This window comes from Podarcis pityusensis (genome assembly GCF_964106645.2).
Source record: "Podarcis pityusensis genome assembly, chromosome: 5".
Classification (NCBI taxonomy): Eukaryota; Metazoa; Chordata; class Lepidosauria; order Squamata; family Lacertidae; genus Podarcis; species Podarcis pityusensis.
Genome location: NC_138032.1, coordinates 67,600,533 through 67,625,251, shown reverse-complemented (window position 1 = coordinate 67,625,251; position 24,719 = coordinate 67,600,533). Strand labels below are relative to the sequence as shown.

General features: G+C 40.5%; 1 protein-coding gene across 14 annotated transcripts in view; it reads left to right on the top strand.

Annotated features, from left to right (window-relative positions):
- PCDH15 (protocadherin related 15) overlaps positions 1-24,719 on the top strand; it is a 648,544-nt gene that overhangs the window by 155,159 nt on the left and 468,666 nt on the right. For all 14 annotated transcript variants that reach the window (XM_081004527.1, XM_081004539.1, XM_081004528.1 and 11 more), the window contains one exon: positions 14,633-14,711. The gene's annotated coding sequence lies outside the window, so the exon portion shown is untranslated. The remainder of the gene's footprint in view (positions 1-14,632; positions 14,712-24,719) is intronic.

Below are 24,719 nucleotides of genomic sequence, written 5' to 3'. Positions count from 1 at the left end.
AAGGAATTCATTGATTCTTTGAGTTACAGTTGCCAACATGCATGATTTATAATTGCTTGATTATAACTTTATTTGAGGGCCATGACTCCTAGGTATGTCAGTTTGGAAGGGCAGTTTATTTATACTGCAGTACATTATCCCATAGTAGCCTGCTTCTTTGGTGGTCCATCTGGGGTTGCCGTTATCAAGCTGAACAGGGTAATTTGCTTCCAAACCTTCTTAACGGTGTACAGTACACCTTACCAGGAGTAGCTCCCACTAAGTTCAATGAGACTTACTGTCAGGTAAGGAAGTATAAGATGGCCACTTAAGTGTTCAGAAACTGCAGTTCTCCATAATAGAATGCCAGGGAGCAGTCCTTTTTCTGTGAGGAAAGCAATTATTTGGTCTTTGGAGTTAAAGTCCTGTCGTAAATGGGGAAGGGTTTCTCATAGTTGAAGGCAAAATGAACTGTTGGGTGTGGAGAACAATGCACAGGACCAAAGAACAGGAGAGACTGTGTGCTATAGGCACAAAGCAGAGATGGAGTCGGGAGACAAGGGCCAGTTGGCCAAGAGTCGGGTGGTACAGAATAGGCAGAGAGATGCAGAGCAGGACGTCGAGAAACAATGGGTGGTATTTGGAAGGAAATGATAAAAGAAGGGACCAAGGAGAAAGAGGCTGTTAGAAACCTTGTGCTGTTTATTTTATTTTTATTTCACTTAGCAAAATGTGTATACCGCTTATGTGTAAACGAAACCTATAACAAATAATATAAGGGGGGGGGGGAGTCAATCGAATTAATGTTAAAAGCAAGTTTTTTCCATAAGTAAAATGAATAAAGCAAACCATTGCAATTCTAAGCTAAAATTACAGATTAAAATATGCACCAGTTTTTCATGCCTGGGTAGGCTTTCCTAAACAGAAAAGATTTATGCATCTGCCAAAAATAATACAGCAAAGCTGCCTTCCTAATGAGCAAGGAGTTTTAGAGTGAAGGAGTCTTACAAGTGAGAAATGAACATTATGTGGCACTTGTATAAGGGCCAGTACCACAGACCAAAAAACAGGGTCCTTCCATTGCTGGGGAGGGCAGAGACTGTAAGACAGTGTGATGGGGATGCAAGGAGACATAGGTTTGTCAAGTTTATGCCCCAAAAAGGTTTTTATGCCTTTAAGAGTCTAATAAACGGAAGAGCTATTCCAGGTGCCAGCAAAGAGACCCACTAACCCTAAATTTGTAGTAAAGACCAATATATGCAGCCAGGGCATATATTGATCTGAAGCAGCCAGGGAATATTTGGCTGCAAGCTTCTAGTTCATATTCTAAAGCTATAAAAGATGCATATTTAAAGCTAACCCACTTAGCATCATGGATCTGTTGCACTTGGACACCCAGGGGGATGAAAATCCTGTGGCTTAAACCTTCCAATTAATGTTGGCTCTTCTTTTCACATTATGCATTGTTTATGTTTTGGGTTTGCACAGAAACAGTTTCTCAGCAGCAAGTCCTGAGAATGACAATAGAATTATTAAATATCAATATGTTGCTCTTCCTCTGCAGAACAGTATTGAAACCGCACATTGAGAAGGAGGACTTAACTGGATGAAGTCAAAATCCTTTGATACTTAAAAATAAATAAATCCATAGATGCTGAGAGAGTTTCTTTCCACTGACTGTTCGGAGTGGACATTAGCACTGTCAGATACTGCTCTTAACAAATAACAAGCACTGAGCCTGCAGAATGAAGTTTTAACTTTAATGAAATCTGGCATCTCATTCTAGAGCATATAGAATCAGCAAAAAAAGTGTTAATTAAGAGTAGATGTGAATAACCTAGTGCCCTCCAAATGTTGATCTACAACACCCATCAGCCCCAACCAGCATGACCAACAGTGAAGGATGATGGGAAGTGTAGTCCAGTAACATCTGGAGGATGACAGATTCCCCATCCCTAATTTAGAAGGGATGTATACATGGAAAGTATACATGGAATCCTGTATACACAGAAAGGACCTGAGTGGTTATCGTCCCTGCCTGTTTCATTTCCTACCTTATTAATGTAAAAATGTAAATGTGAAAATCTCTGGAGTTTTGTCCCGTCTCCCCAATAGATTTTTAACTGTAATAGATTAATACAAGCAAAAATACAACCACAAGTACAAAAAGGAAATTAATAATAAAAATGGCAGTTTTAAGTAAAATGATTATACTTCTCAGGGCAACTTATTAGTACTACTACTGTATTAGTATCCCGCCTTGTTCTCAGACTGGGACTCAAGGGAGTTCATGCAGATTCAACAACAAGCATACAATATGGAAGGCTAAAAGCATATAATATTTTAAAAAGTAATTAAGCTTTGCCAGACATTTCTTCCTAAGCAAGCAAGTGAAACATAAACCTTCTTGCCCCCCAAGCCATGAGAGGGTATCACTAGTGGTGGTGACATGCTCACTAGGGCTTTGTTTCCAGTAAAAGCCTGAAAGCAAGTCTTTTCACTACCTCCTCCTCATCCGTAGTGGTGGAGCAACTCCCCGGGGAGGAAAGTTGCAACATTTCAGAGCTTTTTATTTGGGAAAAATTGTGAGAAAGGTGTATGTGGTAGAAGTATATGGAATTGTGCATGGTGTGAAGAAAGTGGATAGGATTTTTTTTATCCCTCAGTCTTCTTTAAGTAAATAAAAATGAGCAATGCAGGCACTGTTCTTGTAAGCATATGAAAGTGATACATTTCTGACTTCAGTGTGCTCTCCATTCTGAACAAATACATGGCAGAAGCCTACATTTGGACTCAGGTTGCTGGGGGGGGGGGGAGAAGAGTGGCTAAAAGTTTTAAAAACCCATCACTTTTTAAATTTTTTCCCAAATAATGTATAAAGGTAAAGGGACCCCTGACCATTAGGTCCAGTTGTGGACGACTCTGGGGTTGCGGCGCTCATCTCGCTTTATTGGCTGAGGGAGCCGGTGTACAGCTTCCAGGTCATGTGGACAGCATGACTAAGCCGCTTCTGGCGAACCAGAGCAGAGCACGGAAACGCCGTTTACCTTCCCACCGGAATGGTACCTATTTATCTACTTGCACTTTGACATGCTTTTGAACTGCTAGGTTGGCAGGAGCAGGGACCAAGCAATGGGAGTTCACCCCATCGCGGGGATTTGAACCGCCAACCTTCTGATCAGCAAGCCCTAGGCTCTGTGGTTTAACCCAGTATATTACCTTCCTATTGTTCAATCTAATACTACATAAGGGGGGCAGGGACACGAAAGAAGTGAACCAGGAGGAAGGAACTCTGATGGGATGGGGAAATGGGGAGAGTTTTGGGAAATATTGGTGACCGCATAAAATGAAGTTGTAGCCCATGGGCTGCAGGATGCCCACCTGTGCATTTTAAGTTTGTTCTAGAACCAAGGAAATCAGACAGGGTAGTGACAGATCATCTTAGTGTACAATATGCCTAGCTGTAAGGTGCCACTCTGAAGCAGTTTCAAGTTGCCTCCATATGGTTAAAGTATCACATCCTTTGGTGTCCCTTAGCAAGATTTCTAGTCTGTTTCTTCGAAAGGCTGGACACTACATACCGTATTTTTTGCTCTATAAGACTCACTTTTTCCCTCCTAAAAAGTATGGGGAAATGTGTGTGCGTCTTATGGAGCGAATGCAGGCTGCGCAGCTATCCCAGAAGCCAGAACAGCAAGAGGGATTGCTGCTTTCATTGTGCAGTGATCCCTCTTGCTGTTCTGGCTTCTGAGATTCAGAATATTTTTTTTCTTGTTTTCCTCCTCCAAAAACTAGGTGCGTCTTGTGGTCAGGTGCGTCTTATAGAGCGAAAAATACGGTACATTCTTTGTCTGTTGCTGCTGTTGTTCCTGCTGCTGCTGCTGCTGCTGCTACTGTTAAGTAGTATATTTTGCCTGCACGTACCTGGAGTGAAGGACGCGGGTGGCGCTGTGGGTTAAACCACAGAGCCTAGGACTTGCCAATCAGAAGGTCGGTGGTTCGAATCTCCACGATGGGGTGAGCTCCCGTTGCTCGGTCTTTGCTCCTGCCAACCTAGCAGTTCGAAAGCATGTCAAAGTGCAAGTAGATAAATAGGTACCGCTCCGGCGGGAAGGTGAACGGCGTTTTTGTGCTCTGCTCTGGTTCGCCAGAAGCAGCTTACTCATGCTGGCCACATGACCCGGAAGCTGTACGCCGGCTCCCTCGGCCAATAAAGTGAGATGAGTGCTGCAACCCCAGAGTCGGTCACGACTGGACCTAATGGTCAGGGGTCCCTTTACCTTTACCTTTTACCTGGAGTGAAGATTCACAAGGTGTGTACTTTGTGTAAAGTCCACAACTTTAATAAAGAAGGTTCAGGTTCTGCATAAAGTCATAACAAATGACTGTGAGTTTGGAATTTGTACAGATAATTCTATATGTGTTTACAGTTTATAAATAGTATGTCACACTAATGCAGCACTGCAAACGTATACAACCCAAATGTGTTCTGTGGTGCAAAATGCTATAGTTTACTAGTTTACATACTGTATTAGATGAGAGAATTTAACAGGAGGTACTGCAGTGAAAATGTAGTGCCCCCTAGTGGACAAGCACTGCATCTGTAGTAATCCTGTTCTCTTGTAACATTTCTGTGTCAAGATTTGTGCCCCATCTGTAAGCGGAACTGATTTCAGAATAACTATGTTCTGTAATTAAAAATATGTATATCTAAAAAAAAAAAAATGCATTCCAGTATTAGATCTTGACATTTTACTTTATGCAAACTAAGCCATTTATATACATAAATAGCAGAAATAAAATAGTTTTTTTCCTTTGGAATATGGAGTCTAGCTTCAAGTATGTATTTTATTTAATCGTTTAAGCTCTGCAAAGCTTGAACTATGCAGAATAATAAAGGCTTGATTTCACAAGATTAGATTCTTTAGCAAACATAAGCCACAGGACATTGCTCTAAATTGTGTTAACTTGCATCTTTCTCATTGAACTGAAAGCCCACTGCAGTGTGTTTTTTTATCCACAGAGGACCAACTTAACAAACTGACGAATGCATATGGTTAAAACAAAAGAAGAATCACAAGTGTTTCCAGACAGGAGTTTATTGTGGATTCAGTGCTGTTAATGCACACATTTCTTTTTTTGCCACATCCATAATGTTGTCATCAACATGCCAGTCTGGACCTTTTTCCATTTTCCATTTAATCTGAATTTCCCCTTATCAAGGAAAATTGAATAAGTAAAAATAACCTGTTGTACATCTACCTGAATTGCTCTAAATGTGCATCTAAGCCTTGGCTCCCATTTGTCTGAGGCAGGCTTCCACAAACTCGGCCCTCCAGAGATTTTTGGCCTTTAGCTCCCATGATCCCTAGCTAGCAGGACCAGTAGTCAGGGATGGTGGGAACTGTAGTCTCAAAACATCTGGAGGGCTGAGTCTGGGGAAGCCTGGTCTGAGGCTTCATTTGTCTGTTTAAGAAATATATATTCTTGATAAGGATTCTGCTGAGCACAGAATATATTAATAGCTGCTGCAGCCCCTTGAAGAGCTAATTAAGACATCAAACTGGGCTATTTGTAAAAATGGGTTTTTTTCTGTTTGGCTATAATCATTTTTTCTGTGAATAAGATGGCAATCCTTTTTTTTACAACTGAAAAGAAATACTACATCCCAACATTGTGAGATATCCTCATGGCTGCATCTAAAATATGGCTTTCAGAGCATTTGACCTTTCTTAATCTCAGGGTAATACTTCACATTACTGAAGACATGCTGTGCCTACCAAAAATGCCATCCTTGTCAAGGTCTCCAAACTCTCATTCAGTAGCAGTGACAGATTCACAGAACATTATCCTATTGTGCACACCTCACCAGTGGTAGCTAGTGATCTGAAGCTTAGGAGGAAGGAGGCACATGATGGTACCCTGTCACAGAGTTAAATGGTTTACTACACCATGGATATAAAAGGAAGAATCAACAGAGAAATGCTCTTTTTGATGACAGCTCTCTGTTTCTTACAGTGGGCAATTCTTGCTTCAGTAGACTTCAGACTCTTGTTTGTGCAATGTCACCAGCAAGATGATTAAATTTGCTCATTGGCTTTACTTTTTGCTTATGATCCCTTTTATGTTCCATTCCTAGTTAGATTATAATAATACTTGAAAAGGGGGGGGGGATCAGAAGAAGGATACTAAAGTAATGTGCAGCAGTAATTGGAATATTAGTTTGTAAGTAACCTCAGGAAATCATGTAGAATCTGAATTAAGTGTGCTGTTGAGCAGGATAATCCTTTCTTAATCAGCACTCAAGAGGAATACATAGTTTCTAAACCTGTAAAATAAATTCCAGTGAGAACATTAAAAAAACCCAAACGATTCTGGCTGAAGGCAGCCTATGGGATGAAATGAGTTATGATGAATACTAAATCAAAGTAACATGAGGAAAATGTTAGGTGTCTTTCTAACCCCACCCATTGCCCATGCAAACTTGGGGTGCCATCCAGTGATGGTCACCCACTTACGCAATGGCATATCAGGTTTATCTTCCTCCTTCTCCAGCCTCTGTACGTACCCAAAATTTGTTCTGTTAGGGTTGGATTACCAGACTGGTAGCAAAAGAAGCAGGAAGCTGTGGGGGGAGGAAATGGTGCAGATAAAAAGGCTGTGTCCTCAGAAAACCACTATGGTCGTGGTGGGAACATTCACCCCTTAGAAGACAGCCTTGCCCTATGGGTTTTCTGCAGGGAAATATTTTACCACCGCCAGGGCTTTTTTGTAGAGCAGACTCTACATGGTGCCCTTGCAGCCATAATTGGGATTTTAAAAGAAGGGAAAGAGGAGGTTGGGGTGGGAGGCCATCTAAGGGCAATATAATGGCTCACGCAGATCTGGCTGAAGAAGATGAATCCTTTGAATTCATGCCAAAAACACAAAGTTACAAAAAGAATCTTAGGTTTTTGAAATCTTCATTGGTCCTGGCCAATCTCAGCAATGAGAAAACAATACAGAAAATTAGAGTGATATGAGTAGAAAAGGCATACTTGTTCCTGTAAATAGCTTTGCCTTGCTGTGATAGTAGACTTTAATGTCCCTTTTTATTTCTGCACTGTGTTAAAAAATATATTTGTATGTGTTCAGAATTCTGCGCGGTGACCCTCTGCTTGCAGATTTGATCTGCTGCTCTTTATTCACCTTCAGGCATGCCTCAAGGGTTCTTGTGCCATATGTATGTATTAAAACAATCAGACTTTAGTGGCTGACAAAATCTGGGTTGTTGAAATGTTGTCAGGTCATGTTTTAAACCCAAGCCCTTTCAAGGTCTCCTGGGGAAATAGGCATCATTTGCTCTTCCTCTCTTTCTCTCTCTCTCTTTAAACTGCTTTGGCTTCCCTCCCAGTCAGTGGAAGAACCAACCAAATAAGCTTCATGCCTGCATGCTTCAGTAAAGTCAGATTAATGTTCTTCTAGATAGCATGGTCAAACCAACTGACCTTTGCCAGCTTGTTTGCATCAAGGTGAATTATTAATTACAAAGCTCATTGAGGGATTTTCTATATGAACCTTTTGCTGCTGTTTGAGACAATCTATTCAGGCAGATAAATAGGTTGGCATGAAAATATTGAAATAAGGGGATGGCATAGAAATAGGTATCATCATCATTTTCTATTTCAAACAGATGCAAAACTTAAGATGTCACAACTGTAATATTTTTGTGGGTTGCTTACCCTTCCATTCACTTTAACTTCCAGCCATTGCTGCAGCATTTTCATATTTGTGTGCCTATCTTAGCAAGTTCTCAAGTTTCTGTCATTCTGTAACACACTATAAACTGTTCTGCAGTAGTTTGCTGCTGAAACTCATTGGCACAGTTTAGCAATTTTAGATTCTGCACTATCTTTAGATAGTATTGGGCATTACTTCACGTATTTGAAAATGTGGAAAGTCAGCCATACTACCTTGGTGGTCTTCTTACTCACTCTGCTGAGTGGGACTTTGGACTTCTGTCCCATAGTGTTGCCCTGACAGCATCACTGCTAAAACTGTGAGAGATTTGCATTCAAGCCTAAGAATGCTAGTTAGTATATGAAGGTGTTAAGGACAACAGAGTTCTAATTAGTAGAGTAGGATCAGTGAGGTCATGTCCTGTCTTCTCATAGGAGGAAGGAAGTAACACTTGTTTCCTGTTCCTCTCTCTCTCTCTTTCTTTCTCATGCTACACGCAGAGGAGGCAGACATGCCTCAATTTAGCTCCCTGTCACAGACATTTGTCTGCGATTGCCTTTGCTGAACTTCAGCTAAGTATTTTACCTGCATTATCTTATTGCTGTTGCCATAAGGAAAATGCACGACTGTGAACTCAATTAAGTAAGTAAATCATTTTTAAACTTACTTCAGAGTGTGGTCTGCTTCACTGCATGAGGGTTGATGGGTTCAACTGAAGAGGGGATGGGTTCAGCTGCTCCATGCAGCTGAATGGAAATACAAGAAGGTTTAATACCCTATTCCTATGCTTCATTAATCTGCCTCATGATGAGACTCAATGATCTGCTACTGGGACTCTTTGTGTGCTAGCCTCATGACTTTTTTTATTAAAAACAAAAAACAAAACAGGTACCAGCCATTTTTTGCTTTGTTCATTAACCCACACATGTAGGTCTGTGGAGGATTAAGTATAATTAATATATCTTCCTACTAATCCACATCAAAAACTATAACAGGCTATTGTACCACTATATGCATTTTTTACGTTACCTAGAAGACAATGTGTCAGTTTTCTTCTGTTGTTCCTATGAAACTGAAAAGAAAGGGAGTCTTAAGCAGTATGAGTTATTATGCCCTATTGCAGAAGAAAGACCCTTTTGAAAGAAAGGGAGGATCCATCTGTTTTCATTTCTGTTTCAATATTAAGAAAAATTATGGCAGAAACCTTTATGCTCCCTTGCTTCTCATATGCGGTTATGGCATAGCCGCTGCATTTTATGTGCATGCACAAATACTGTGGGTTACCTGCTGGAGAAGGACTAACCACTCAGTTTCATGATTAGGTAGAAGGTTCTGCCTCCCCTATATTGTTTATTAATAATTTTATATTATTTCCTACATAAATGAATGGCAAAATATGGAAGAAAGTAAATGGGTGCATTTGAGGACAAAAGTTCACTATCTGCCCATTTTTCTCTCTTCTCCCCTAGCTGCATAATGTCTCTGAAAACAGTGTCTCGTACCAAATGCAAACGGACTGCAAAAAAGACTATGAATTGGAGGTGGGGATCAGCATTTACTGTCAGAAAGTCTAATCAGAATCTACTTTCCTGTTATCTGAATCCAATGGCTTGGGTCCTACCCTCTGAAGAAGCAAAAAACAAGCTTGTTCCATCTTCCATGTGACAGCCTTTTAGATATTTGAAGATGACTATCATACTACCTTTCAGTCTTTTCTTTTCCATGCTAAACATACTCAACTCCCTCAATTGTTCCTTGTAAACCTGGTTTCCAGACATCTTGGTCACCCTAATATGAACACCTTCCTGCTTTTCAATATCCTTCATAAACTGTGGCACCCAGAACTGGACCAACTGGTCTGACCAAGGCAGAATAGAGTGGTACTATTACTTCCCTTGATTGGGACACTATACTTTCGTTAATGCAGCCTAGAATTGCATTAGCTTTTTTTGCTGCTGCATCACACCATTGACTCATGTTCAGCTTGTGGTCTACTAACACCCCCCCCTAGATTTTACGTGACTTTTCTATGGCCAACTATAAGTGAAGTGAAAAATGGGTCACTTCAATCATTGCAATAGAAATTAAGGGAAATACTGTCCTGGAATAATCATGTGCTCAGCCTAATATTGGTTTTATGGAGCTGAAGTGTATAAGCAATAAAGAATGTTCATCAAAAGGAAAGGAGAATGGTTGCAGTCCTGTACCTTCTGACTTGGGGCTAAGTCCCATTGAATTCAGTGAAACTTGCTTCTGAATAGATATGTGTAGGATTGTGCTGTTAATTGCCTTAAGAGTGACTTTTGAGAAGTATTAAATATATTCAAAGAAGATAAGTTGACAAGTTAAGGCTATCCCTTGCCTATTCAATTCCTGAATGCATTTTTCAACCTTTGTGAAGTGAACCATCTTTTAGCATAATTATTTTTTCATCTACTATATAAAATAGCAAAGGCTTCCAATGCAAAGTGGGAAAGGTGATAGCTGTTGAATTACTGAAAAAAATCTTCAATTTTAAGCATTTGAAAATGACTAGATTTTTTTTATTGTCAGATAGAGGCCTTGATATGGAAAGGGATTTCAGTGAATTAAGTACTGTAGAGGTTTTTAATCTGTTGCAGTGAAATGTCACTTTTGCATAGCATGTATCCTACCTTTTATTTTATTTTTATTTATTTATTTTTAAAAAAATCCTTTGGTACTATATCATGATCACCTAGACGAGTTCCAATCTGAAGAAACCTGGATTAATAGGATAGTTTGTATGAGGGGGTCATTTGTTTTGCTGTAGATAGTAATCAATAATGAGAACCCTGGGAGTATTTCTGGAATCATTTTATTGTAAGTGAAGCTGTGTTGAAAATTAATGAATGTAGGGCCCCTTGTTACTTTGGAATGCCCTGTTAAACTGGCTTTGCAACCAAGTGCTTACTGAGTCATGTTATTAACTTGTATAATTCCAGTTAAAACTGAGTTTTGTTGCATTTTGATTTTCTGAAGGATAAAAAAGAAAATCTTCATAAAAATTATATTTACAAGTGGAGAATTATATTTGCATTTGTATATTATATTGTAAAAATTCCCTTCCCTCTTCCATCACCCAACCTCCTATGTTTTCCCATGCAACCATCTTTCTATATCACATATGCATACTCTCAGATATACCTTCTCTGAAGAACACAGGATCCCTCTCCCCCTCTATTCTCCTAATCCCAATCCTTTCCTCAGCTCTCCCCTTTCACCTCCCCTTTCCCTTTTATCATTTGTGGACATTCAGCAGCAGGTAAGCAATCCACTGTGGGATGCCCAAGTGGCAAAACCATTGAGCCATGAACTGTCCTTATCTAGTGTCCATCTCTCCCAACAACACATATTTAAGTTCTGCCCTGGCGATATGGCTGAGCACTCAGCTAACACTTTGGTCCCAGGACCAAAAACAGGAGATTGTGTTGGGCTAGCAGCAACAAGCACTGGCTGCATGACCATCCTCATGTCAGCTCTGGATGTAATCTCCTTCTGTGCACTTTGGGGGCAGAAACCACCTTAACACCCAGTGACAGGAGAGGGCTTGGCCGACTTGAGAAAAAAGTACTTTGGATGTTATTTTTTGGCAAGTATTTGGGTGCTGGCAGCTAACAATAGCAGATAGCCTTCTGCCCTGTCTCTCTGAGTTTGGCGTAGTAGGTGTCCACAAAATCTGCATTCTATATCTCTTCAAGGCTTATTGTAGGACAGATAAACCTTTGCAGTGATTCACTGACCAATACTGCTGATGATGCTTCATTGTATTCTGACTGTGCTGCGAGTTCCCTGCTCACTTTAATCCTCTAACTTGAACAGCTGTGGATTTTTTTAGATTTGTGGTGTTATTGTTGTTTTTTAATGGAGATGAAATCTGCAACACTGCTTTTTGCCTCAAGGCACTTCCTTGAAACTTACATAGTTGTATACCTGTTGTGTTTTGTCTATTTGTGCACCTAAGGGCCTTTAAAATATTTCCTTTTCTATTAGTCCTCTGTTCTTTTGCCCAACTATGGGAAAGTCCATGAGAAAGACTTAATTCTGTTTTGCTGGAGTTGGTACAGCCTCTTTTTATCTTGCTTAGAGGGCATTCAGATTTTTCAGCAAGTGCCTTTTCCTTCTTCTGCATGAATGATGTACAAGTACACCCTACTACTAATAAACCTCTGTGAAGAAACCAACCTTGGAGACCGTACGTCCATACATAAAGTTAACCTTTTAATGTCCTGCAGGGTAGGGTACAGAAGCCAAAACTACATATTGACAGAAGTGAGTTAAAATGTTTCAGTTCACAGGTTTCATAGCTGTCAAGTGTCCCTTATTTGAAGGGACAGTCCCTTATTCCAGCTCCATGTCCCGCTGCTGTCCCTTATTGATGGATGTCCCTTAAATGTCCCTTAAATGATGTCCCTTAAATTTCAAAGGAAGCAGCTCCTCTCCCTCCCTCCCTGCCAGCCAGGGACGAGGGAGGCTCCAACTGTGTTGCTTGGCTGTGTTGCTCACCCAATAAGAAGTCTAAGAACGACTGGGGGGTGGAGCTTGCATGCCTTGTGTGTGGCTAGTTAATACAAGCTGAGATTTTTGAATGCTGGACGCCATTTTGTTGCACATGCTGCTGCAAACTTTGCAGTGCAAAGCCAGGCCAGGGAGCCATCTTAAGTTGAGGCTGCATAGGCCTTGTGGTGCATATGATTCAGATTCTATTCAGTTGAACCTCTGGTTACAAAGTTGGTTGGACAGTGTTCTTGAAGCTACCCAGCATGAGTTTGACCAGACTGCAGGAGGACAGGAAGACTGGAGTGCCTGGAACAGGTGAGGCTGCAGGTCCCTTATTTTGGCTGCTGGTCCCTTATTTTCAAATCTGTAAGTTGACAGCTATGACAGGATTTGACCCAGCATAGAGCAAAGATCTGGACACCAGACAGCCAAGTTGTATTGCCACCCAGCCTGCATGTGGGAAGAACATTACAAGCAGATTGAGCCCCCCCCCCCCCCGGTAATGTGGTGGGGACATGGAGTTTATGAATCACAGTTTCGCTAGTGATATAGACAGACAGACAGACAGGAGTAGCTAATGGGGTGATTCACAGAGAGGTTTTTCAAGAGGATATTGCTCAGTAATTGCCCATTCTGAGTCAATAAGAACAAATGTCATGGGCTGAACCTGTAGGTAATAAACTTTCATTTTAAGTTGCCAAGGACATATGTTGATCTTCATTTGTGAATCAGCATAATAGAATGAATCTTGAGCACTGGAAAGAACACTGCTTGTTAATACATCACTAAATTAAATTATCATGTGTGGAATCTATGTTAATTCCACAATGAACTGATTTCAGAGATGCAGGTCCTTAGGGTTATGTTATGTTGTTATGTTATAATTTCATTCTTAGTAATTAATTATATCCTATTTTCCATATTTTTTTTCAGAGCATGTGGAAAGTGGTACATTTTAGTAGTATGCTTACAGAACCATTTCCTTCTCTTTTTTCAATATTCTTCATCAGGTATTAATATATTTAACTGCCATTAAGGCTGGATAAATGCAACATTTTCTTATAGGATTGTGGAGACTGAGCATATATTTTTGCCCCTAAAAAGCACTTCTTGAGGAAGTGGTTTCATTCTGAAAATAAACACTCATTGCAGATATAACCTTAGTATTTGTGAGCTGCTTGGGTCTTCATTGGATAAATTTATTCAATAGCTGATGGTACTGAATTTTAAGGAGAGCTCCTTAGAAGCACAAGTGCTCTTACCACACAAAAAGGAAAGTGTATTTGGCACATTTCACAGCTGATTAGCAGATTCTGCAGCAGACCTTGCTACGTGGTCTGAACCGCAGATACACATAAGCACATTTCTCTTTTATTGTGGGGACATTTGACTTTAGATACTTATATTGCTGAAATTATTGTCTGTAAAACTAACAAAAATGTTTTCAAGCAAATAATATTTTAGATACTGTGACCTGGTGTTTGGGTCTGCTAAATATTGAGCACATGCGCAGAATCTTGATTTACTTCTGGGGGAAATGAATTATTTGTGATAAATATGAGCTCCTTGTGTTTATGGATTATGGCAACATCACAATGAAGCAGGTCCTTTTATATTGGTGAAGAAAGTCAGAATAGAGCTCTTCCTTGAGAGGCAAGCACGTAAGGGCTTGTTGCCACCCACTCAATAAGACAGTATGTGCAATTGGGCTATATACTGGCTAATTTGCGTGGACCCTAATGGACAAAATATGAATGACATTTGAACAATACCAAGGATGTTTAGGGCATATATCAAGTATTCCTATTTTACAAGTGCAAGAATCTGGACTTTACAGGGTTTTATACAATATTCATGTAAATATTAACATTAAATATTAAATATTACTATAGTTTTATAAATAGCTTGGGGAGGGAAAGAAATCCACTTTTGGGTAGTCACTGAGGAATACTTAGCTGCTTCACATTTATCTTGGTGATCTTTTTTATTATATATATTTTTTAAAGAACTAGAATAAAATACTGTTCCTACAGCTTCTTGGTTCAGTGTCTTACTTGAATAAAAAATCCAGAAAGGCTCCTGTCAAAATTTTATTGTAATTACTTTAAATACTGGACACACATATACATATGTTGTGGATAAAAGCAGCATATTGTAACAGTAAAGTGAAATAAAGATATTAAATAACTCAACCATAAGAAAGAAGTGTTGTTGCTTTTGCGCCAGTCTTCAGTATGTAGACTTGGATTAGAAGGAGGCCCTCTTTTTATTACAGTTGGCAAGTGCCACAAAATTTATATACGATCAAATAAATTATCATTAAGACTCTTCTGTGTTTGCTACTGCATGCATTTATAACATATCACCATTTTGCTACCATATTTTTTTTTTAAAAAAATGGTTTTTTTATCCACAGGTTTGCAACAATGGCGGACAAACTACAGAATGCCATATTGCAGTGAAGCTCAACCCAACATCATGACTCCAGAGTCTTGGTGAGGAAATGTTTCAGAAACTTGAATCTTTTTGTTTATTTAACGTCAGAGAGTATATGTTACATTTTGCACAAAGAGTTAAACGAATGTGTTTTTATTTATATTCCTAATCCTTGCACTTACTGAGAGCCAAATGGGATGTAATGTGGCAGTCACAGGTTATGTACACATCTGTCCACTTCTTAAAATAGAAGGGTGCTTAGGGTTTTTCAAGAAAACTTCTATATGGGTGACTTGAGACAAATCTTTCCACCCCTCTGTCTTACTCATTGCTCAAATGGTGAACCACATTTGTTTTCAGGCCGACTGATTTCTCATAACTGAGCCAAGTTGGCAGAAACATGGTAAGTCACAGCATAAGTCAAAGGGAGGTAAAGGGAGCTCAGTTTCCTTCCCTCCAAGTCCATATGGATATATCAGTGTTAAATACTATAGCCCAATCTCACCTGACCACTTCGATAGGAATGAGGCAGATGCACTGGGACATGAGCAGCCAGTATGGCTGGTCCTTCTTGTGTCCAGTTTGTTCCTTGTCCCTGTCTATTGTCAAACTGTTTTAAAAAAAAAAGCCAAACAAACCCTGTTGATTAATATTCTGGGGCTTAAACTGAGTGAATCTGCATATAGTGGTATCTCGGGTTACAGACGCTTCAGGTTACAGACTCCGCTAACTCAGAAATAGTAGCTCGGGTTAAGAACTTTGCTTCAGGATGAGAACAGAAATTGTGCGGTGACAGCGGGAGGCCCCATTAGCTGAAGTGGTACCTCAGGTTAAGAACAGACCTCCAGAACGAATTAAATTCTTAACCCGAGGTACCGCTGTATTTCCAAAACTTTAATATAGGCATAGAGAAAGGGATGACAGTGTTCTTTTTAATCTCAGCTGCTCTGAAGGCTGCTTCAAATATTAAAAGTAAATGGGAAGAGGAGGCTCAAATTTTAGTCACACTTGTGCTAGCGCGTCACAGGCAAAGAGGGAAATGATCATCATCATATCCCACTGTGTTTCATCAAGGAATCCAAAGCCATCACCCATCCAAGCATTGAGCAGCAGACCATTGAGCAGCTTAGCTTCAGCAAGGTAGTGCCTTCAGACCATGCCATGGGACAACATGAATTTTCCTCCAAGAGAAGATACACACTTTGTTCTTGTACTGGGAAATGCAAATCCTTCCCCTCCTTTTCCTGTTGCTTCAGATTAGACCCAGATGTAATCGATAGAAGACTCTCCTTCCTTGAAGCTTTGTAATTAGAGGTTAGATGGCCACCTGTCATGTATGATCTTGTTGAGATTTCTGCATTGCAAGGGCTTGTACTAGATGACTTTCGGGGTCCCTTCTAACTCTACAGTTCTATGATGCTATGATAAATATGAGTTACAATTGCTACCTCTACCACTGATTCCTTTTGAACTAAACTGAATAGCTTCTATTGGGCTTTTGCTGCTTCTTGTGATTGCCTGTAGTGATTGAGATGAACAAAGGAACAGTTCTTCTTATCCTCCATTAAAGCTTTAGTTGATGGCATCCAAAATAGAATACTAAATTAATGGTAAAAACTCACACACACCTCACCCGCTATACCCAATCCAGTGTTTGTGGCTGGAGACAGGATCGTTTATTTGGTCCATGAAGATTTCTCAGCAGATATTTAATTATTCTCTAAAATGTAAAAGAATGCCAGAGCTTTGCTTGGCAAAATTATGCTATCAGGAACAATGAACATTTAGTCCGTTGATGGATAAATCCTGGTATCAAAATATGACATATTTGTTTCAGAAATTTGATAACCTACACAATTATTTTTTCCCCCAAGGGGATATTGCTTTAGCCAAGAAAGATTTTAAATCATGTAGAAATGATGTGCTTATGCAGGAAAACTTTTGCATCTCTTTATACCTCCGGTATAAATATAAACCAGACCCAGGGGATTGCTTATTTAAAATTAGTACACTTTGTTTGATGAAGGAACTCACTCTTGCTTGGTTGCAATTAATGCCTTCTACATTTCTTGATATTAGCAAAGATACCATACAATCTAAGTTTCTACCACTGGTCAATAGGTCAGAAAATAGGTTTCCTGTAAGGATATTAATACAGGCATCCCCACACTTACATATTTTTGGATACAGTATTTTTTGCATGGATTGAAGAGAGAGCGGCAGAGAGGGTGTTTAAGGGGCAGTTACAGGGTGCTCCCACTTTACGCGATTTTTACAGGGTGCTCCCCACTTTATTCGTTTAGAGGCCCAGAACATAATACTCCATAAGTGGGAGCCCCAGTATACTGGGGCACAAGCCAAGGCTTACATTGCAAATGTGAAATATCACAGAATTGATTGTCTCTATTTCCTCAATTTTATTTTTGTATATTTAATTATGGACAGCAGTTACCTACAAAACTACAGCTAGAAACCAGTATGATGGAAATTTAAATCTAGTTAAATGACTGGTAGAACTAATTATGACATTTGAAGGGTCAGCTACCAGGTTTTAATTAGTTTGTTTTTATTTATGCTTCGTTTATTTATTTAAACTTTGTTTTTCATGCTATTTGCTGCATTGTGTCTATCCCTCTGTTTTATATTGGGATTGTTATGGTTTTAAGCAATGCATATGAATTATTTATTATTTATATATATATATATATAAAAGAAAGCGACGATTATGCATTGTAGCCCTAGCTTATATTTTAAAACGAGCTTTTTAGTTACACGTAAAATCTGTTTTGTACATTTTTGGAAGAAAAATGTCACATGTTAGAGAAAGGAATGTTTTGTTTGTTGTTAAGAAGGCTGCCGGAGGGCAATCTGGAAATCCTATAGGCACAACTGACAAGTGTGCTCAGTTGCTGGGAATTTGCACAGGAACTTTTCTTATTTGCCTAAATTACATTTTAGAGGGCAATTTATTACGTCTAGACCACTTGAATGCGTATTTATAAGTTCTGCTTAATATTGCACACTTGAGAGCCTTACTCTACTGGTAAGATGCGGGTCTATGTCGTAAGTTACTTCCTGCTGTTACACTAAACTTAAGTCAAAGCTTTACTAAAGGATGAGGGTCGGGTGGCGGTTAGATTCTCTTGCTTTTAATAGCAGCTGACTATCATTTGAAACAACTCCTCTATCCTTCATAGCTGATCTGCGCTAGATGTTTTACCCACCAAATTGGCAAGTAATGGTTATAGTTTATCTAGAGACCATTTCCACCAGTTCATCCCACACTCCCAACATTTCATTGCACCCTGAGGTGGCCAAAGAGCCAGAGCAAGCCCTGGTTGGAGTATTTATGAATTTTCTGAATTTCTTAAGGGACAAATTAAATGTATTAACTGTGAGAGGAAGCAGAAGGCTTGGCCCCTAACTTAATGGTGCCCCAAATACATAAGTTTTTATCGGTGGTTGCAAGAACAAATAATCCCTATATTCTGCACAAAATGCTTGTTTAACCTGGAGGTAGGCTGTATGAATTGTGTATTGCCTTGTAATGATTTGTTGGGTCTCTGGACTGTAATAAAGATTGATGATGATGATATTTGGCTTTCTCCCACACAAGAGAATAGTTGCCATTCATTCCTATAGGGGACATAGTGTTGCAGTTGAGGACACAAAGCGTAATTTAGTCCAACCCTCTACAATGTAGGAATCTTTTGCCCAACTTAGGGCTTGAACCCAGGACCCAGAGATTAAGAGTCTCACACTGTACTGAGTGAGCTATCCACAATGGATATCCAGGGCTTCCCTATGTGTGTGTGTTCATTCATTTGTGTACTTGTGCACATGCATGCACACCTGCATGCAGACACACATGGCACCAGTGGTGGAGCTTCATGCTCCGGCACGGGGGGCGGAAAGCAGGGGGGGCGGGGCAGGCACGCATTGTGGGGGCAAGGGGCAGCCGCGATGGCACCCTGCCGGGATCACACTGCTGGGGGCGGTGCGCTCCCCCCACACTCCTTCTTCCGCCAATGCATGGCACACCAAAGCAGGTTGAATTAAGCACAATTGCAATGAACATTTCAGGGAGGGGAAGGAGTGTTTATTTCTATCTCTCTAGGGGCCATTATTTGCTTCAGAGGAATATGGAGTTAGTGACAGGTTTGGCCCCTTCCTAAACTGATGGTGGATGGTAGGAGAAATAGGAAAACACAATGGACCAAGGTTTTGCCCAGTTATCTTCTCTGTGTGATGGACTCATGGGGAAAAGCTGTCCCATGAGCCTTTGCTGCAAAGAGTAGGGGAAAGCCTATATAAGGCTGCTTTCCTTGGAGCTCACAGCCATTTTGCTTTGAGAGCTTATCAGGTTAGAGTCTTCACTGAGCAATTTTGGGTCGCTGGGTGACAGGGCCGGAAAGAACATTTTCTCTCTCAACCTGATTGGCACTTGGTTGGGGGGTTTTTCCCGCCTTTCTCTCAGTAAAATTATGGTTTTCCTTTGTTAGGTGGAAGAACATTGTATGAGGGTGGAAATGGCAGGATCAACATAGTATAGGGGGCCGCCATAAGGGGCCTGAGGGGAGGATTGATAAACCCAAGCATGGGTTTGGTATCTGCCTGGTTGGAATCTGTACCCTGGTCTACCCTGGTCCCCCAGTGAAACCTTGCTTGCTTGACTTGCACCACAGCACGGTTCGACACTGGCCAACTCCTGCCATTCAGGTTTGGAGCGATCCAAACCCAGCGGACCCATTCCATCAACATGGGGCTTGTGGAGTGCTGAACTGATTTTGGGACCCAATGCCATTCCAATACTTCCCACGCCTGCTGCTGTCAGTAAAGATTTGGCCTGATTTTATCCCATCACCATTGTACAGTCTGGTTATTTTGCCGCTCTCATGGGTCACATAATGCAGTTGCGTGGGCAAGTGAATTCCTATTATATCTATATACTTAGTGATACTAAATGAGTGACCTTCAAATATTAACACCAAAGTAAACTTGTATCTGTAACAATGATCAGTGTTGTCACTCTTTTCAAAAGCAGATAGTAGCTAGGTGCCAGTACCCCTTGTTTAAAATTCATCCCAGGATTTTGTTACATGGGTTTACTTCGTCAGGAGTCAACATAGCTCTGTTGAACTTTTAACATCTTAAAGTCAGGAAGAGTGTTCTTAATACTGGCAGTTTGTTTGATCAATGCCATGATATATAATGGGAGTTCTGTTTTTGTCACTTTAACAGAAAAATGTTTTAGGAGCTCCATCACTGGGTGCCAATTTAACACCAGGTTTCAGCAGTGCTCTAAAAGTGCCAATGTAATTTATAAGGTGACCTGCCTGTGTGGAAAGCAGTACTTAGACAAAGCTTCAAGCAGTTTGAGAAAATGTTTTAATCTTGTGCTTGTTCAACCGGAACAAAAGAAGTTTGTATGCCTGCCTGTTTCTGCACTGTATCTAACAACCTGGTCCTGTAGATTGGCTTTAGCTGAAATGATGCAAATAGTAGCTTTCTCTGTTGCAGCTGAAGTACAATCCCATGCACAGAATATCTGGATATTTTCTGATGTTTTCTTGATTAAATGTGAGCAGGTTTACACTACCTTCTGTGGTTCCTATGGGTTGCAGAAGACCTACAGATAGAGCAGAATGAGATGATGATGATGATGGAAAGGGAAAGGGGACAGAAGGAACTCCCAATGGAACTAAAACAGTCATGCTTGCTTGTGAAACAGAATCAGAAAAAGCACATGATTTTACGTTAGCAGTGCTTCTGAGGTTAGATTCCAGCAGCAAGCCAAGCTGTCGGTTGTACTTCAGCAGGTTTTCCAACAAAATAATATTCTTGTGCCCCCAAGGAAGATTTCATCTGCACTTTATTGGGCAATTGACATGTTTATTAACATTCCTTATTCCTTATTTCTGGCACTGTTTGTGTGACTAGCCTCTGTTTTTGTTATTCCACTGGCTGTGGTGCTTCCCTCTTCTTTCTCCTGCTTCAACAAACCATAGTTTGCTGGGCTGGGGATGTTATATTTGAAACCCCTATTGATTCCCCCGCCTCCGTCCAGTGTTAGAGTCATGACACCTTTAGTATTAACAAACACATTACAGTGGTACCTCCGGTTGTGGACGGGATCCTACCAACGTGTTACTAATAACTTTTCTCCTTCTTGTTGCATTTTATTTAAAAACAAGAAGCCTTGTTAGCAATTTTTAAAAGAGAAATACTTCCATATAGCTTAAGTTAAATTTCACACTTGAAAATTTCAACACAGAATCACAAATTTTAAGCCAATAAACTACTCATAAAATCAGTAGTGAATCTTCCCAAACAGGGTTTTATTGGTATCAGGTAATAAAATTAGTACCAGCAGTCGGGATTTTGGAGAATACTGGTAAAAATGGGAGCAGAAATTGCTGGTGTTCACTGCTTCACTGGATGTCAGAAAAATCCAGTGCATATGATTGGCATTAATTATGTAAATTATGTAACCTACATAATTATGTAACTTACATAATTTTGCCACTGTGCACATTGAGACAAATAAAGCTTTTGGTGGAGGATGAACTGCTGTGGAAAGGAAACCACGCTGCATGAAACAAATATAGGATGGAATGGGAAGCAATGTTTTCTTACATCCCTAATCAGCATTCCTGGGAGTGACACATCCATTGGATCCAGAGATGTGTTGCACAACCAGAAAAGTACATCCACTTGCACAACATACCCTGCTGAATTCCTCTGTTTTTCCTACCCTGTAGTACCCTGTGCTGTAACCCATGCTTGTTCCAAAGGATTTGTTGATCCTTAATTATAATCTCAGATAGGCGTGACCTGTAAGGTCAATCTCTGTGGCACAGAGCTATAGATTCCACAGGCAGTAACAACACTCTCCAACATGCTGTAGAGGAAAATCAGGATTCATGTCTTTTGGTGCTGTGCTCCCACGGAAACTAGGTGACTCACAAGAGAGCACAGCCACCCAAAATGGGTGTCTTTTGAGGCGGCACTATTGTGGGAGCCAGAACAGCACATCCCGGGATCCAATCAGAAACCAGGTTGGCTTTTGTAATTCTGGGATGTCCTACACAATTTGGGGCAGTTGATGGGTAAGTGGCTGCGACACACTTGACCAGGGAAGGAAGTGTTCATCTACCGCTTGAACTACTGCAATGCGCTCTACGTTGGTCTACCTTTGAAGGTGACCCAGAAACTGCAACTAATCCAGAATGTGGCAGCTAGACTGGTGACTGGGGGCGGCTGCCGGGACCACATGACACCGGTATTGAGAGATCTGTATTGTTCCCAGTACATTTCCAAGCACAATTCAAAGTGTTGTTGCTGACCTTTAAAGCCCTAAACGGCCTCGGTCCTGCATACCTGAAGGAGCATCTCCACCCCCATCATTCAGGCCGGACACTGAGATCCAGCGCCAAGGGCCTTCTGGCGGTTCCCTCATTGCAAGAAGTGAGGTTACAGGGAACCAGACAGAGGGCCTTCTCAGTAGTGGCGCCCGCCCTGTGAAGGAAATAAGCAGCTATCTTATCTTTAAAAGACATCTGAAGGCAGCCCTGTTTAGAGAAGTTTTTAATATTTAATGCTGTATTATTTTTAACATTCGATTGGAAGCCGCCCAGAGTGACTGGGGAAACTCAGCCAGATGGGCGGGGTATAAATAATAAATTATTATTATTATTATTATTATTATTATTATTATTATTAGGCATGACAATGGCAGGGTCATTCCCATTGGGAATGGAGACTCAAAGTTCCATAATGAAAAATAATTGTATTCATCACAATTTATGCTGGGAGAGGTTTGGGCTTGTGGTCCCAGGTCTTCCTTACAGGGATGGATTATCAAATAGGGAGTCTTCATGGCCTTCCCTGTCACCACAGGTTAGTGGCAGATTCCTCTGCAAGGGAAGGAGGTAGCAGAATAGACACTATGGCGGGAGTTTATCGAGACTGTTCAGTGTATCCACAGAGTGTTGAACAGAGTAGCCTGTAAAAGCAAACCCAAAGTTTCTTGCAGCATTCCTAAAACTTACATCAATTGGCCATAGTGCTAATTTTCATTGTAATAGTCCACTTCCTTGCTTTCTCTTCTGTATTAACATTGTACATTCAAATCAATGATGCAAGAGAGGTTCAAAAGACAATTTAAACCTCACTTTGAAAATATCATTATTAAGTAGTTTCTACCTAGTCAATTAAATACACATCTGTTAATGTGAATATGGTCATGGACACAATTGCCTGGATCAGCTTCTGGAAGGTTTTGCTCAAGCGTGCCTTGAAATTAAACAGCTGTCAGTCTACAGATCTGCACATTTTTCAACTTATTTGAAAGAAAGTAGTGTGAGAATCAATTTTTGCTGTGCTCACTCTCTCGAAGAATTTCCCCCTTCATTTTTCAGTACATTTCACAGGTACAAATATATATGCTTCCATAAATTGCTTCCTTACATTGGTTCAGGCAGTATACCCAGTAAGTAGCTATCTTTGAAAACACACAACACCTCCCCTCCCACCCCAAATTATGGAATTCAGGAGTGCTTCTACATTTCAACCTTGCAAAAATAACTTCAAAATCCTAAAATGATATATTTCCATGGGATGGAGTAGTCCACCCAGTTTATTGTGTACAGTGACAGCATTGCAACCATATATTTGAAAGTGCTGTGCGGTTTCGATTTTTCAAGGAAACAAATATCAGTTCCTCTGACATGTTTTCATTGGAAAGCTGAGTCAGTTACTTCTTAAGATTTGCCCTATCTGTCTTACTACTGATAATGTTGTATCATGTTACATTGAGTTTACTCAAGATATTACACACAGACAAAAAAATCAAACAGGAGAATGGTTGTCCTTGAAAGATGATTTCTAACGGTTTAAGAACTCTCATCTGAAAAGCTTGAAAAGTTGTATGATCCAGTTAAGGATAAGGTACAGGCCCTTTGCTTCTTCCTTAAGATGTTTTATAGAATATTATAACTGTACGGGATTCAATCTTTATTGCTAAGCTAAGCATTAGCAACACACCAGAAATAAATAGCAATGAAATAATGTGATTTGAAAGCCTAGGTTTTCTAGGTATTTGGTGATTTTGCTTTTTAAAGCAACAACCATGGTTTGTTTTTTTGTTTTAACAGCTGATAGCCTTAACTGTTGCTATTTCAGCCACTTTGGCAAATGTTGCATTAATACCTGGCAACATGGATTTTACCTGTTTCCTGACACTGAAGCTCAAAAGTTGACATTTTAGGTGTGTGGCAAGTACATGTTTTGCTTAAAGATAAAGGGACCCCTTTAGGTCCAGTCATGACCAACTCTGGGGTTGCGGCACTCATCTCGCTTTATTGGCCAAGGGAGCAGGCATACAGCTTCCGGGGCCAGCATGACTAAGCCGCTTCTGGCGAACCAGAGCAGCGCATGGAAACGCCGTTTACTTTCCCGCCGGAGCTATTTATCTACTTGCACTTTGACAGGCTTTCGAACTGCTAGGTGGGCAGGAGCTGGTACCGAGCAACGGGAGCTCACTCCATCACGGGGATTCAAACCACCAACCTTCTGATCGGTAAACCCTCGGCTCTGTGGTTTAGACCCCAGCACCACCCATGTCCCTTATTCAACAAATTTGCATAAACTTAATTTAACATTTTTTTTTGGGGGGGGGGAGTTTGTCATTTCAATGAACAAGTAAGTTTAGATACTTTTCACCATTTTCACCTGTCCATCTTCTAGCCAGCTCTGGCTGCCGAGCACTTGTTTCCCTGTTTTCTTCCTTTCACAGAGATAATGACTTCTGCACTTCTGTTCCTTTCTACCACCTCTTCTCTTGTTCACCAGCCTGTTTGCTTTCAAGATAAGCAAGTAGGCGGTAGCAACTGGAATGGCTATAGACTCACTCCAGAGAAGACCCAATAAGAGCACCTTGTCCAAGCCCCTTCTTCCCAAACAGTGAATCAGTCTGAAAATAAGCAAACCTGCAATTTATTGTGTAGGCTACTTCATTTCAAGACATAAATAGCCTCTTGTTTTCTAGTCAGACATGGCTGATGTTA